The sequence below is a fragment of the Entelurus aequoreus genome, linkage group LG09 (genome assembly GCF_033978785.1).
Source record: "Entelurus aequoreus isolate RoL-2023_Sb linkage group LG09, RoL_Eaeq_v1.1, whole genome shotgun sequence".
Taxonomy (NCBI): Eukaryota; Metazoa; Chordata; class Actinopteri; order Syngnathiformes; family Syngnathidae; genus Entelurus; species Entelurus aequoreus.
In genome coordinates, this window is record NC_084739.1 from 31177703 (window position 1) to 31194119 (window position 16417).

The window sequence follows — 16417 nt, forward strand, 5'->3', positions numbered from 1 at the left end:
ATTGATACTGTACTTGGTATTGTTACTATTCGTATCGATCCGCCCACCTCAAGAGCTCTAGCTTAGGTGTTAGCATATTTAGTGACACTACACAGTGTGTAGTGTCGCATGTTTAGTTATTCCTCGTCTTACAGTGAAACTTGTAAGAAGCATAGTTTGCTGACTTAGAGATGGCTTTGCACTGTGGAGGGACATTAGCCACTCGCGAAAATACTACATTTAACATTTGAAACAATAACAAATTGGAGGTCATTTAGCACAGAAGTTGTCTCCAAATGTTTTGCTTATTTGTTCTTGAGGTGATCAACAATATGAGGAATCATAAAGCCGTCGCTCAAAAAGTTACAGAAGTTAAACACAAAGTTCAAAGAAGGGCATTTCTGTACGTTGTTTTCCAAAGATGGATGTAAAAGTCACATGACTTGTTCCCATGGGTGGGGAGCATGACTTATTTTAAGAGCGTAAGAGCTAAAGCTTCTTAGAAGAAGTCTTTATGAGCACGTCCAAGGCATGTGACTTCTCGCTGTTTTACAACAGCTACTCATTTGGATCCCCTATAAACCTTCAAAAAGCAATAACGTGCTTGACCTTTTTCGCCACCGTGCTAATGATCATCGTTACGGTCAACTAGGCCTTGACAGGTGGGCAGTTAACATCCAGACTGTTAACATCTCAACCCTTATTCCATCCTGCTTCCCATCTCCATGATGCCTAAACCAGGCTTCTTATTACATCACTTAACTGGCACAGCCTCCAGCGGGGGAAGGAGTGTCCAGTTTCAAACAACCTTTGCATCTGAGTTCAAAGCGGGGCGTGAAATCAACACATCCCCTCGCCTTCCCCCCCTGTAGTTCATAAACTACTTTCTTTCAAAACAAAATCAAACCTTTTCACTCGCAGAAGGGAGGACTGATAATAACCCTTGCTTGATGATTGTGGAAAGACAAACACATGCGTTTGTTGTATTTTCTGTTCCTATTCATGAAACCAAAGAAAAGGTTGGAGACACAGCAGCAGCGTGCATCATATTGTCACTGAGGGCCAGCAGTTGCAGAAGCAATAGGAGATGTCAGCGGATCATGCAGGGGTTAAAGTTCACTCAGAGGATACACAGATTAGGGGTGTGGCGATCCATCGATGGGGTTTTGGCCCCTGGAGGCTGCTAACTTGACAGAAAGCGTGTGTATTTTGTTCCAAGAAATTTTGGATCACTTGAACAGTGAAAGGACATTTTTGTAAACAACATGTCTGAGTGTGTTTGCCGTTCAGAATTATGATGAGCCAGCATCTCTGCCAGGTGACTCTGGATGAGTTTGTGTAGTCTCAGTACCGTATTTTCCGGCCCTTAGGGCGCACCGGATTATAAGGCGCACTGCCGATGAGCGGGTCTATTCAGGTCTATTTTCATACAAAAGGCACAACGGATTATAGGGCGCATTAAAGCGATCATATATACAAACCCCGTTTCCATATGAGTTGGGAAATTGTGTTAGATGTAAATATAAACGGAATACAATGATTTGCAAATCCTTTTCAACCCATATTCAATTGAATGCACTACAAAGACAAGATATTTGATGTTCAAACTCAGAAACTTTTTTTGTTGTTGTTGCAAATAATAATTAACTTAGAATTTCATGGCTGCAACACGTGCCAAAGTAGTTGGGAAAGGGCATGTTCACCACTGTGTTACATGGCCTTTCCTTTTAACAACACTCAGTAAACGTTTGGGAACTGAGGAGACACATTTTTTAAGCTTCTCAGGTGGAATTCTTTCCCATTCTTGCTTGATGTACAGCTTAAGTTGTTCAACAGTCCGGGGGTCTCCGTTGTGGAATTTTAGGCTTCATAATGCGCCACACATTTTCAATGGGAGACAGGTCTGGACTACAGGCAGGCCAGGCTAGTACCCGCACTCTTTTACTATGAAGCCACGTTGATGTAACACGTGGCTTGGCATTGTCTTGCTGAAATAAGCAGGGGCGTCCATGGTAACGTTGCTTGGATGGCAACATATGTTGCTCCAAAACCTGTATGTACCTTTCAGCATTAATGGTGCCTTCACAGATGTGTAAGTTACCCATGTCTTGGCCACTAATACACCCCCATACCATTACAGATGCTGGCTTTTCAACTTTGCACCTATAACAATCCGGATGGTTCTTTTCCTCTTTGGTCCGGAGGACACGACGTCCACAGTTTCCAAAAACAATTTGAAATGTGGACTCGTCAGACCACAGCACACTTTTCCACTTTGTATCAGTCCATCTTAGATGAGCTCAGGCCCAGCGAAGCCGACGGCGTTTCTGGGTGTTGTTGATAAACGGTTTTCGCCTTGCATAGGAGAGTTTTAACTTGCACTTACGGATGTAGCGACCAACTGTAGTTACTGACAGTGGGTTTCTGAAGTGTTCCTGAGCTCATGTGGTGATATCCTTTACACACTGATGTCGCTTGTTGATGCAGTACAGCCTGAGGGATCGAAGGTCACGGGCTTAGCTGCTTACGTGCAGTGATTTCTCCAGATTCTTTGAACCCTTTGATGATATTACGGACCGTAGATGGTGAAATCCCTAAATTCCTTGCAATAGCTGGTTGGGAAAGGTTTTTCTTAAACCGTTCAATAATTTGCTCACGCATTTGTTGACAAAGTGGTGACCCCATCCTTGTTTGTGAATGACTGAGCATTTCATGGAATCTACTTTTATACCCAATCATGGTACCCACCTGTTCCCAATTTGCCTGTTCACCTGTGGGATGTTCCAAATAAGTGTTTGATGAGCATTCCTCAACTTTATCAGTATTTATTGCCACCTTTCCCAACTTCTTTGTCACATGTTGCTGGCATCAAATTCTAAAGTTAATGATTATTTGCACAAAAAAAAATGTTTATCAGTTTGAACATCAAATATGTTGTCTTTGTAGCATATTCAACTGAATATGGGTTGAAAATGATTTACAAATCATTGTGTTCCGTTTATATTTACATCTAACACAATTTCCCAACTCATATGGAAACGGGGTTTGTATATATATTTTTTTCTAAATTGAAAACACTTCCTTGTGATCTACATAACATGTAATGTTGGTTCTTTGGTCAAAATGTTGCATAGATTATGTTTTACAGATCATCTTCAGGCCGCTTTCTGACAGTCGCTTCAGGACGTGCCGTTTTGTGGGCGGTCTTATTTACGTGGCTCACCTTCGGCTCATCTTTGTTGTAGCGGTGTAGTGTGCAAGGACGGGAGTGGAAGAAGTGTCAAAAGATGGAGCTAACTGTTTTAATGACATTCAGACTTTACTTAAATCAATAACGGAGCAGCATCTCCTCATCCATGGCTCACTAGTGCAACAACAACACCGGAAATGTATCCCATGAAAAACCGTCTGACCGGAACTCTCTAATAATTAAAGTTCCTTGGGTGAATAATGTTAACTCAACACACCGGTATGTTTTAGCGCTTTCATGGCAGATATAAGTAAGAACCTTACACTACTTTATATTAGAAATGGCAACAGTGGAGGATGAATGTACAAGGCCACCTACTCAGTGGCCTAGTAGTTAGAGTGTCCGCCCTGAGATCGGTAGGTTGTGAGTTCAAACCCCGTCCGAGTCATACCAAAGACTATAAGACCCATAACCTCCCTGCTTGGCACTCAGCATCAAGGGTTGGAATTGGGGGTTATATCACCAGAAAAGATTCCCGGGCGCGGCACCGCTGCTGCCCACTGCTCCCCTCACCTCCCAGGGGGTGGAACAAGGGGATGGGTCAAATGCAGAGGACACATTTCACCACACCTAGTGTGTGTGTGACAATCATTGGTATTTTACTTTAACTTAATGTCTCATAACAAGAAGATAGAGAAAAAGAAGAAGCTTAGCGACTACGGCAGACCTGGGCATTCTGCGGCCCGCGGGCCGCATCCGGCCCTTTGTGCGTCCCTGTCCGGCCCGCGTGAGGCCAATTATAAATTACAAAATAAATTTAAAAAAGTATCTATGTCGAGTGTGCAATACAACGGTGCTGCTTTTGTTTTGAAAATCGTTATTTGTATTACTTCCGTGTGGACGTATGCGTGTGCGTGATTGTGAGTGAATGTGAACAGCCGCAATCACAAAATAAAGTTGAAAAAACATCTATGTCGTGCGCGCAATACAACTGTGCTGCTTTTATTTTGAAAAGTATTATTTATGGGCGTGTGTCCGTGTGTAACCTGCGAGTGAAGGTGCACATGCAGCGACAAGTGATGCACGGTTTACACCCGAGACGCTAAAAAGAGAAAAGTTGATGAAGAATGGCGTGTTTCCAACAAGACATGGACTGCAAAGCAATGTTCCCTCTAAGGTGCGTGCCTGCGCAATTGCGCACTGCTCAAACGTCCGCTGCGCGCAGCAAATATATGCCGCGCACCAAATCAAATCCCATCTGGATTCTAAACAAAATAAACATATTTATTCTATGTAATTTTGCAATGCAACTTTGAGTGACAGTGACAACAAGCGGCCCTAACGGTGTTCGTCAACACCGTTCAATTGAACACCGTTCAATTATTGTAACGTCTATCGAGATGCTTCGAGGACAGGAATTATATCGATCACTTTATTGAGCAAAACTGTTTATATTCGGACATAACCACACCAAAAACATGAGTAAAACACTTCTATCTCGAAAAACTAGTAATTTTCTGCCGTACAAACCAGGCCAAAACCAACTTGTCATCTGTCACCAACACGCATAGCACTAAACCACTGGTGCGTAACCACCTCGGATACTATATCCTCTTGAAAATGAGAGTCGAGAACGCGAAATGGACATTCACAGTAACTTTTATCTCCACGACAATACATCGGCGAAGCTCTTTAGCTATGGAGCTAACGTGATAGCATCGGGCTTAAATGCAGATAGAAACAAAAGAAATAAACCCCTGACTGGAAGGATAGACAGAAAATCAACAATACTATTAAACCATGGACATGTAACTACACGGTTAATGCTTTCCAGCCTGGCGAAGCTTAACAATGCTGTTGCTAACGACGCCATTGAAGCTAACTTAGCTACGGGACCTCGTCAGAGCTATGATAAAAACATTAGCGCTCCACCTACGCCAGCCAGCCCTAATCTGCTCATCAACACCCGTGCTCACCTGCGTTCCAGCGATCGGCGGAGCGACGAAGGACTTCACCCGATCATGGATGCGGTCGGCGGCTAGCGTCGGATAGCGCATCTGCTATCCATCTCAAAGTCCTCCTGGTTGTGTTGGTGCAGCCAGCCGCTAATACACCGATGCCACCTATAGCTTTCTTCTTTGAAATCTTCATTGTTCATTAAACAAATTGCAAAAGATTCACCAGCACAGATGTCCAGAATACTGTGGAATTTTGCGATGAAAACAGAGATTTTTGTATTTGATCCAATGGGGTCCGAATACTTCCGTTTCAACCATTGACGTCACGCGCATACGTCATCATACATAGACATTTTCAACCAGAAGTTACGGGGGAAATTTAAAATTGCACTTTATAAGTTAACCCGGCCGTATTGGCATGTGTTGCAATGTTAAGATTTCATCATTGATATATAAACTATCAGACTGCGTGGTCGGTAGTAGTGGGTTTCAGTAGGCCTTTAGATTACAAGTAAAATGTGATCTCATGGCAGCTCCCGCCATCAGTGTGTGAATGTGTGTGTGAATGGGTGAACGTGGAAATACTGTCAAAAGCGCTTTGAGTACCTTGAAGGTAGAAAAGCGCTATACAAGTATAACCCATTTATCATTTATCATTTATTTATCAGGCTCCAGTATAAACGCGCTGAGGTCCCAATGTGGCCCCAGTGTGGCCCCAATGTCACTTGCATGCGCAGTTCGATAAAGTGAAAACAAAGCAACTTAACCGGATTTCGTAAATAAACAAGGAAGTCGCTGCTACTACTACTTTGCAAAATAAAAGTCGCCACAGCTTTCCAAATTATTTTTTTTTAATGTCAATATCAATTTAAGTAATATAATCTATGACTGGATATATAGAGTGAGGATCTACGTTAGCTTTATTTTTTTAGGTCACTTACATAAACAACTTACGCAATGCAATGTATGTAACGTGCAAACAATTAGGCCACAGCGTACACGTTATATCCTATCCTTCAAATCGCCCTATACTGTACATACTGTATATTTGACCTGAGGCCGGAAAAAATCAGATTTGGTGTGCAATGTAAACGGGGCCTTAGATGCTGCATGCACTGTCCTGACCTTGTCTGAGAGTACATTGCTGTAACACATCAATATAAGCACTGTGGACATTTTCCTGTATACATTAAACAAGCTGTACTGTGCAGTATAGTCTCAGTAATGACTCACAGACCTGCAGTGATGGATGCTTTCACCGGATGAATTTGGCAAACATGGACCAAAAATGCAGGCGCTCTTATTGTTCTGTTTCGATCACATGTGTTACTGCAGCATCTGAGTGTGTGTGTGTGTGTGTGTATGCACATGTACGTGCCAAAAGTAAGGTAATCCTGGCAGTGTTACGTAAAAGTGAAGTGGTTGTTGAGCCAAAACATGTGTATTGGTGATGATACACTGTAGTGGTGCGCCAAAAAATCGATTTACATTGGAATCACGATTCTTATTCATTGTGAATCTAAGACGATTCATAATTTTTTAGGAGGAGTTTAAAAAAAAAAAACGTTTCTTTTTTTAAGAACAACATTTATAAATAATAAAATAAATAAATAAATGTTTTAGGTCCTCTCTCTAAAGGAATTGCAATGTTACAATTGCAACAATTCAAACAAACTAAACCATTGCCTGAAAAAATGATGTGCTCTGTCGTAACTTTGTCCAATCCCGCACGTTTTAGCCAGTTGAATTTGTCCCTGTGCAGACGTCAACTACCTAATTAATCAAGTGTAGGGCTACATCCTTCGATTGTTTTACTAATTGAGTAATCTATCAATTAGTTTGTTCGATTAATCGGATAAAACACATTGTAGCCTCAATGCCTATTTTAGGTATAATAGGTAAAACAAACAACTATTTTTTTTTTTACTGCTTACCATAATATTCAATTGTTTTATTAATAAATACACATCGTCAACATTAAAATTGCACGTTTTGAAAATAAAAACTCGGAACCCACATACCGACACTCTCATATGCGCTCTACTGCATAAACTATGTCGGCGGGTTTAAATTGTAAATTTTTTTATTTTGATTTTTTGTTACATTTATTAAATGAGTACCATACTTTCCCGGCTAAAGAGGGCACCGGTATTTAAGCCGCACCCACCAAGGTTTATAAGAAATAAATATATTTACAAATATCGACCGCACCGTATCATAAGTCGCAGACATGTACTAGTGCAAAATATTTTTTGTTTGTTTGTATGTTTATTTACTTACCTTAATTATTCCCAAACGGTGCCTGCAACACGACAGTAAAATGGTTGATCAAACAAAACAAAAGTCATTGTCATGGACTCACGAGCTGCGGGAGCTAGCACTCCAATCAGCTAAACCGACTCAATAACTCAACGGTGATGTTTTGATCTATTTACGAAACTGAAACGATACAAAAAGAATGCCATTGTAAGTTAATAATACTAAGACGTGTTAGCATATTCGCTAATGCTAGCAATGCTAGCTTGTTACATTACGATAGCACGTACAAATGTGCATGAAAACATCAGACACTTGGGACGGGTTAGTGAGTATGAATTGTTTTAGTTATATTGTAAAACTTACACATGTTGCTTGGAGTGATGAATGAAGAATACTTTAGAGCAGAAAGTACATGAAACAGGATATACTTTTAAGTTCAAGGCGCGAAACAGAAAGTATATTTTCAATCATCAGCACCTGCAATGAGCTAACTCCAAAAGATGGTGCCATACCACAAAGAACACACCTTTGCAGTGTCTTTGCATGTGTTTTATGAAAACTATTCGTTGAATACAAAACATGGTAAATTAGCCGCACCGTTTTATAAGCTGCAGGGTCCAAATAGTAGAAAAAAATATGTGGTAATTAAAGCATCCATCCATCCATCCATCCATCCATCCATCCATCCATCCATCCATCCATCCATCTTCTTCCGCTTATCCGAGGTCGGGTCGCGGGGGCAGCAGCCTAAGCAGGGAAGCCCAGACTTTCCTCTCCCCAGCCACTTCGTCCAGCTCCTCCCGGGGGATCCCGAGGCGTTCCCAGGCCAGCCGGGAGACATAATCTTCCCAACGTGTCCTGGGTCTTCCCCGTGGCCTCCTACCGGTTGGACGTGCCCTAAACACCTCCCGAGGGAGGCGTTCGGGTGGCATCCTGACCAGATGCCCGAACCACCTCATCTGGCTCCTCTCGATGTGGAGGAGCAGTGGCTTTACTTTGAGCTCCCCCCGGATGACAGAGCTTCTCACCCTATCTCTAAGGGAGAGCCCCGCCACCCGGCGGAGGAAACTCATTTCGGCCGCCTGTACCCGTGATCTTGTCCTTTCGGTCATAACCCAAAGCTCATGACCATAGGTGAGGATGGGAATGTAGATCGACCGGTAAATTGAGAGCTTTGCCTTCCGGCTCAGCTCCTTCTTCACCACAACGGATCGATACAGCGTCCGCATTACTGAAGATGCCGCACCGATCCGCCTGTCGATCTCACGATCCACTTTTCCCTCACTCGTGAACAAGACTCCTAGGTACTTGAACTCCTCCACTTGGGGCAGTGTCTCCTCCCCAACCCGGAGATGGCATTCCACCCTTTTCCGGGTGAGAACCATGGACTCTGACTTGGAGGTGCTGATTCTCATCCCAGTCGCTTCACACTCGGCTGCGAACCGATCCAGTGAGAGCTGTAGATCCTGGCCAGATGAAGCCATCAATCAATCAATCAATCAATCAATCAATTCCTTTATTGTCATTGTCATAATAACTTAAGTCATACATGTCAACGAGATTTTGTTTGAGCTTTGTCCAGCGGCATAGAAACTGCATTGAAGTGCAGGTTGACCATAGTTCACAGTTTAGCATTGTCAGGAAGATGGCGAATAGAGGGGGTGTGGGGGTGGGAACAGTCAGATGTCTGATGGGTGTTACGTTGATGTTGCAGCAATGCAGTGTCCAGAGCACAATTATTGAGGTGGTGAAGAGTGAGGTAATGAGATGGTCCGGGGCAGCAAAGGGGCAGGCTGTTCATTTAGCAGTCTCACAGCCTGGGGATACAGACTGTGAGACATTCTGGTGGTCCTGGCGCGAATTGATCTATACCTTCTTCCAGAGGGTAGCAGGTTGAAGAGGCCATGTGCTGGGTGGTATCTGTCCTTCAGGATGTTGTGTACTCGCTTTAGGCAGCGAGTTGTGTACATGGCACTCATCTCTGGGAGTATCGTCCTTGTAATTTTCTCCGTCGCTTTAACCACTCGCTGGAGGGCCTGTTGGTTCGCTTTAGTGCAGCTAGCAAACCACACTAAAAAGCCGTAAGTGAGGACACTGCTGATGGCACAGTTGTAAAAGTTAACCATTGATTTCTGCGGAATGTTTGCGCATTTTAGTTTCCTCAAAAAAAAAGACGTTGTTGGGCCTTTCCGACTGTAGAAGCAGTGTTAATGTCCCAGCATAGATCTTCTGTTATGTTCACCCCTAAGAATTTGAAATGCTTGACCCTTTCTACTAGATTGTTATTAATTAAAAGTGGAGGGCGTTTCCTCTGCCCTTTCCTGCGGAAGTCTACAATTAGTTCTTTGGTTTTGTTAGTGTTAAGAACCAAGTTGTTGTTAGCACACCATGAAGCCAGCTGTTGGACCTCTGCATTGTATGCTGTCTCGTCATTGTTGCTGATGAGCCCAAGTACCGTGGTGTCGTCGGCATATTTGACAGTGAGATTGGATGTTGAAGAGGCTATACAGTCATGTGTGAAGAGGGTGAAGAGCACAGGGCTTAGCACACAACCCTGTGGAGCACCGGTGTTGATGGTGAGCGTGGCAGAAATGTGCTCGCCTATTTTCACATACTGTATGCGATTTGTTAAAAAGTCCAAAATCCAGTTGCAGAGGAAGGTGTTCAGACCAAGGTTGTGAAGCTTAGATCTGAGTCTGTTTGGCCTTATTGTGTTAAATGCTGAGCTGAAATCGACAAAGAGCAGTCTTGCATAAGTGTCCTTAAGCTCAAGATGTTTCAAGAGTCTATGGATTACAATAGCGATGGTGTCTTCGGTTGATCGGTTCTTCCGGTACGCGAACTGATATGGGTCAAGGGATGGTGGTATTGCCTTTTTAATCCGTTTCAATATCAGTCTCTCCATGCATTTGGCAGGTATGGAGGTGAGTGCTAGAGGTCTGTAGTCGTTTAGGCATGAGATGATGGCCTGTTTGGGGATGGGAATTATTGTAGCGGTTTTAAAACAGGCAGGGACCCAGGATGTAGATAGTGACAGATTAAAAATGGAAACAAATACATCCGTCAGCTCGTCCGCGCAGTGCTTAAGCGCACGGCCCAGAACACCATCAGGTCCAGCTGCTTTCCTTGGGTTGATGTTACGCAAGGTGAGTCTTACTTCGTGCGGGCTGAGGACTGTGGCCGTGTCGTCGGAGGAGGGGGGGGGGGGGGGGGGGGCAGTGCTGAGTCTGTGTTTTCCTTGTCAAAGCGGACATAAAAATTATTCAATTCCTCAGCTAAGATGGCGCTGCCTTTCACTGAGGAAGAAGTTGTTTTTTTAAAGTTTGTAATTGCTTTGACACCTTCCCACACCTGCCTAGGGTCTGAGTTATTTAAGCAATCCTGGAGTTTATTATAATGGTCTGATTTGGCAGCATTGATCCCCTTCTTTAAAGCAGTCCTGGCTGAACGGTAGGCATTTGGATCGCCTGATCTAAATGCCATGTCCCTCTGTTTGAGTAACTGTGACACTTTGTGTGTCATCCAGGGTTTTTTATTTGGTAACACACGGATTGTTTTAAATGATGTAACACAATCTACGCAGAAGGTAATATAGTTCAGCACAGTTGAGGTGTATTCGTCCAGAGACTCACGCAAAATTGCACGCTCGTCTCTAAATATGTCCCAGAGAGTGTGATGAAAACAATCTTGGAGCTGATGGATAGCATCTTCTGGCCATGTTCTTATAGTTTTGTTGGTAAGTCCAGTAGTTCTGATTTTGGGTGTGTAACGTGGGTGCAACAGAAGAGAAAGGTGGTCTGACATGTCTAGATGGGGATATGCATGGGCTCTGTATGCATTTGCGATGTTTGTATACACTTGATCCAGCGTTTTCTCTCCCCTGGTTGCACATATAACATTCCGATGGTATTTAGGAAAGACACTTTTTAAGTCTGCATGGTTGAAATCTTCCGCTGCAATGAGAGCGCTGTCAGGGTGTGTGACAAGGCAATTGTTAATGCTGTCATGTATGTGTGCTAGCGCAAGCTTCGCATTAGCATCTGGGGGAATATACACTGCACAGATGTAAACAGCGGCAAACTCCCTAGGGAGATAGAATGGTTTGCATTTTAGCAACATAAACTCTCACAGTCTGTGTGCACCAGTTGCTGTTTATATACACACACAATCCTCTGCCACATCAGGACCACATCATCTGCAAAAAGCAGAGACCTAATCCTGCAGCCACCAAACCGGATCCCCTCAACGCCTTGACTGCGCCTAGAAATTCTGTCCATAAAAGTTATGAACAGAATCGGTGACGAAGGGCAGCCTTGGCGGAGTCCAACCCTCACTGGAAACGTGTCCGACTTACTGCCGGCAATGCGGACCAAGCTCTGACACTGATCATACAGGGAGCGGACAGCCACAATCAGACAGTCCGATACCCCATTCTCTCTGAGCACTCCCCACAGGACCTCCCGAGGGACACGGTCGAATGCCTTCTCCAAGTCCACAAAGCACATGTAGACTGGTTGGGCAAACTCCCATGCACCCTCAAGGACCCTGCCGAGAGTATAGAGCTGGTCCACAGTTCCACGACCAGGACGAAAACCACACTGTTCCTCCTGAATCCGAGGTTTGACTATCCGGCGTAGCCTCCTCTCCAGTACACCTGAATAGACCTTACCGGGAAGGCTGAGGAGTGTGATCCCACGATAGTTGGAACACACCCTCCGGTTCCCCTTCTTAAAGAGAGGAACCACCACCCCGGTCTGCCAATCCAGAGGTACCGCCCCCGATGTCCACGCGATGCTGCAGAGTCTTGTCAACCAAGACAGCCCCACAACATCTAGAGCCTTAAGGAACCCCGGGCGGATCTCATCCACCCCCGGGGCCTTGCCACCGAGGAGCTTTTTAACTACCTCAGCAACCTCAGTCCCAGAAATAGGAGAGCTCACTACAGATTCCCCAGGCACTGCTTCCTCATAGGAATACGTGTCGGTGGGATTGAGGAGGTCTTCGAAGTATTCCCTCCACCGATCCACAACATCCGCAGTCGAGGTCAGCAGAACACCATCCTCATCATACACTGTGTTGACAGTGCAGTGCTTCCCCTTCCTGAGGCGGCGGATGGTGGTCCAGAATCGCTTCGAAGCCGTCCGGAAGTCGTTTTCCATGGCCTCGCTGAACTCCTCCCATGTCCGAGTTTTTGCCTCCGCGACCGCTGAAGCCGCACACCGCTTGGCCTGTCGGTACCTGTCTGCTGCCTCCGGAGTCCTATGAGCCAAAAGAACCCGATAGGACTCCTTCTTCAGTTTGACGGCATCCCTCACCGCCGGTGTCCACCAACGGGTTCTAGGATTACCGCCACGACAGGCACCAACCACCTTGCGGCCACAGCTCCAATCAGCCGCCTCGACAATAGAGGTGCGGAACATGGTCCACTCGGACTCAATGTCCAGCACCTCCCTCGTGACATGTTGAAAGTTCTTCCGGAGGTGGGAATTGAAACTCTCTCTGACAGGAGACTCTGCCAGACGTTCCCAGCAGACCCTCACAATGCGTTTGGGCCTGCCAGGTCTGTCTGGCATCCTCCCCCACCATCGCAGCCAAGTCACCACCAGGTGGTGATCGGTAGAAAGCTCCGCCCCTCTCTTCACCCGAGTGTCCAAAACATAAGGCCGCAAATCCGATGACACAACTACAAAGTCGATCATGGAACGGCGGCCTAGGGTGTCCTGGTGCCAAGTGCACATATGGACACCCTTATGCTTGAACATGGTGTTTGTTATGGACAATCTGTGACGAGCACAAAAGTCCAATAACAAAACACCACTCGGGTTCAGATCCGGGCGGCCATTCTTCCCAATCACGCCTCTCCAGGTTTCACTGTCGTTGCCAACATGAGCGTTGAAGTCGCCAGTAGGACAAGGGAATCACCTGGGGGAGCACTTTCCAGTACTCCCTCGAGTGTATCCAAAAAGGGTGGGTACTCTGAACTGCTGTTTGGTGCGTAAGCACAAACAACAGTCAGGACCCGTCCCCCCACCCGAAGGCGGAGGGAAGCTACCCTCTCGTCCACCGGGTTGAACTCCAACGTGCAGGCTTTGAGCCGGGGGGCAACAAGAATTGCTACCCCAGCTCGTCGCCTCTCACTGCTTTCAACGCCAGAGTGGAAGAGAGTCCAGCCCCTATCGAGAGAACTGGTTCCAGAGCCCTTGCTGTGCGTCGAGGTGAGTCCGACTACATCCAGCCGGAACTTCTCTACCTTGCGCACAAGCTCAGGCTCCTTTCCCCTCAGCGAGGTGACGTTCCACGTCCCAAGAGCTAGCTTATGTAGCCGAGGATCGGACCGCCAAGTTCCCTGCCTTCAGCTTCCGCCCAGCTCACAACGTACCCGACCTCTATGGCCCCTCCCATGAGTGGTGAGCCCATTGGAGGGGGGACCCACGTTGCCTCTTCGGGCTGTGCCCGGCCGGGCCCCATGGGGACAAGCCCGTCCACCAGGTGCTCGCCATCGTGCCCCAACTCCGGGCCTGGCTCCAGAGGGGGGCCCCGGTGACCCGCGTCCGGGCGAGGGAAATCTGAATCCTTGTTGTTTCATTCCCATAGAAGTCTTCGAGCTGCTCTTTGTCTGACCCCTCACCTAGGACCTGTTTGTCTTGGGAGACCCTACCAGGGGGCATGAAAGTCTCCGGACAACATAGCTCCTAGGATCATTGGGACACGCAAATTCCTCTACCACGGTAAGGTGGCAGCTCAGAGAGGAGCTAATTAAAGCAACAGAATATAAATCAATGTTTTTCCCAAATTGAGTAAATTGTTGCTCCCTTAAATTAAAGGAGCTGTTTACAAAGATGCCTAGAGTGCGCCAACTTTCCAATGTATTTTGCACAGTACATCCCGCCCTCTCACAGGCCTGTTGAGCTTTTCAATCTGGCAAAAAATATATTTTTTAGATCTTTAAGATCACAACTGTAGCTGCCATTATGATGTGCAGTGATGTTTTCAAACTAGCGTAAGTCTTGAACTATACAAAGTATTTTAATGGTTGGAATCTGCGCTTTTGCATGATATACTAGTTACTATGGTAATCTAAGTCACAGCAGCTCAGACGAGGTACCAAGCAGTGTGGGTGGGGAGCGTTTCCACAGAGTGTTTCCAGAGCGGCCAGCCTGAAATGCGGGTGTCAGGGACAGACACGGAAGGAGATTTTTACAACAAAGTTCTAAAGCTTAGTGATATATCAGATTGTAGGTGGGTTTATTTTTTACTCTTCGTGTTCATATTTCACTGTGTTTGTTGCATTCTTGCTGCGTTTCGCTTGATTGTAAAATATGTCAATCGAGAGGGGGTGTGACGTATACATGTTGTCAATATTCAGTGTTTTATCGTTCATAGTTAATATTGTAAATCCCACATTCTTTATTTTCATCTACATTGTGGGTGTCTCATACAGTAAAAAAACCATAGAAAATTGTATTCCGTTTTTTAAGGAGGTCTGTCATAACGTGTTTAGCATTCAATCAGACATTATTGTGAGGTTGTGTATTAGTATTCCTAAAAATCAGATCAACCGGCCCCCAGACATATTTATTTCTCTAAATTTGGCCCCCCGAGTCAAAATAATTGCCCAGGCCTGGTCTATCATGACAACAACATGACTGCAAATTGTTTGTTGCTTCTCTTGGACTGCTTTTGTATGTGTGCGCACACTCCCGGCGCGTACATGTGGGCAAGACTGGGTGAGTGACCGCCGTGTACACCAATCATTTTATTAGGGCGGTAAAAAATGTTTTTTACATAAACTTTGTAATTGTGAAAAATATAGACAATTGTCAAGCAAATGTGTTCTGTTAAACCACTAATGGTAACATAAGCTAGCCGGTGGTGTTATTGTTATATTTTTTACTTGAAAAATGTAACTGTGAGGAGGTTTCACACAGGACCTTTAAAATGTGTCGCTAAGAAAGGGAGCTTTCATCCAACTCATCTCAAAAAAGGCCCGTCGGGTGTTAAAAAAACATGCTGCACTTGAGTTTAATATGCAAATAAAATACTTTTGTCAGATTTGGTAACATCCTGTCCTCTTTGGGGTGAAGGTTACAAAGAACACTCACAATTTGAAGGTTACAAAAGTACACATTTACTAATTCATAAAAAAAATTAAATAAGACTAAAAAACTGCTGCAAAACCCTGAAGGGACTATAATGTGAATCATCTATGCATCATAAAGTTGGACTAGAGTGACATTTCATTTGAATTCCAGCCTTAGAAAGATCCACAGATATTCCTTAGATAATCTTTTTCCATCTTGAAGAGATTAAACAACACATTTGAATTGCTTAACAAAAACATTTTCCAAATGTAATGCGTATGAGTCACTAAACAGCTACAATAGGGGTCTCCAAACTTTTTGACTCGGGGGGCCGCTTTGGGTTAAAAAAATTTGGTTGGGGGCCGGGCTTTGACCACGACTATATATATATACATATATATTGATACAGTCATGGTCAAAAGTTTACATACACTTGTAAAGAACATAATGTAATGGCTGACTTGAGTTTCCAATAATTTCTACAACTCTTATTTTTTTTGTGATAGAGTGATTGGAGCACATATTTGTTGGTCACAAAAACATTTACGCTTTTGGTAGCCATCCACAAGCTTCTGGCAAGCTTCTGGTTGCATTTTTGACCACTCCTCTTGACAAAATTTGTGCAATTCAACTAAATGTGTTGGTTTTCTGACATGGACTTGTTTCTTTAGCATTGTCCACACGTTTAAGTCAAAACTTTGGGAAGGCCATTCTAAAACTTAATTCTAGCCTGATTTAGCCATTCCTTTACCACTTTTGACGTGTGTTAGGGGTCATTGTCCTGTTGGAACACCCGACTGTGCCCAAGACCCAACCTCCGGGCTGAGGATTTTAGGTTGTCCTAAAGAATTTGGAGGTAATCCTCCTTTTTCATTGTCCCATTTACTCTCTGTAAAGCACCAGTTCTATTGGCAGCAAAACAGGCCCAGAGCATAATACTACCACCACCA

The 16417-nt window shown here is 44.7% G+C and overlaps 1 protein-coding gene across 2 annotated transcripts in view; it reads left to right on the top strand.

The window, feature by feature from the left end:
• Positions 1-16417, top strand: part of ntpcr (nucleoside-triphosphatase, cancer-related) — a 94015-nt gene that overhangs the window by 28917 nt on the left and 48681 nt on the right. The window lies entirely within an intron of this gene.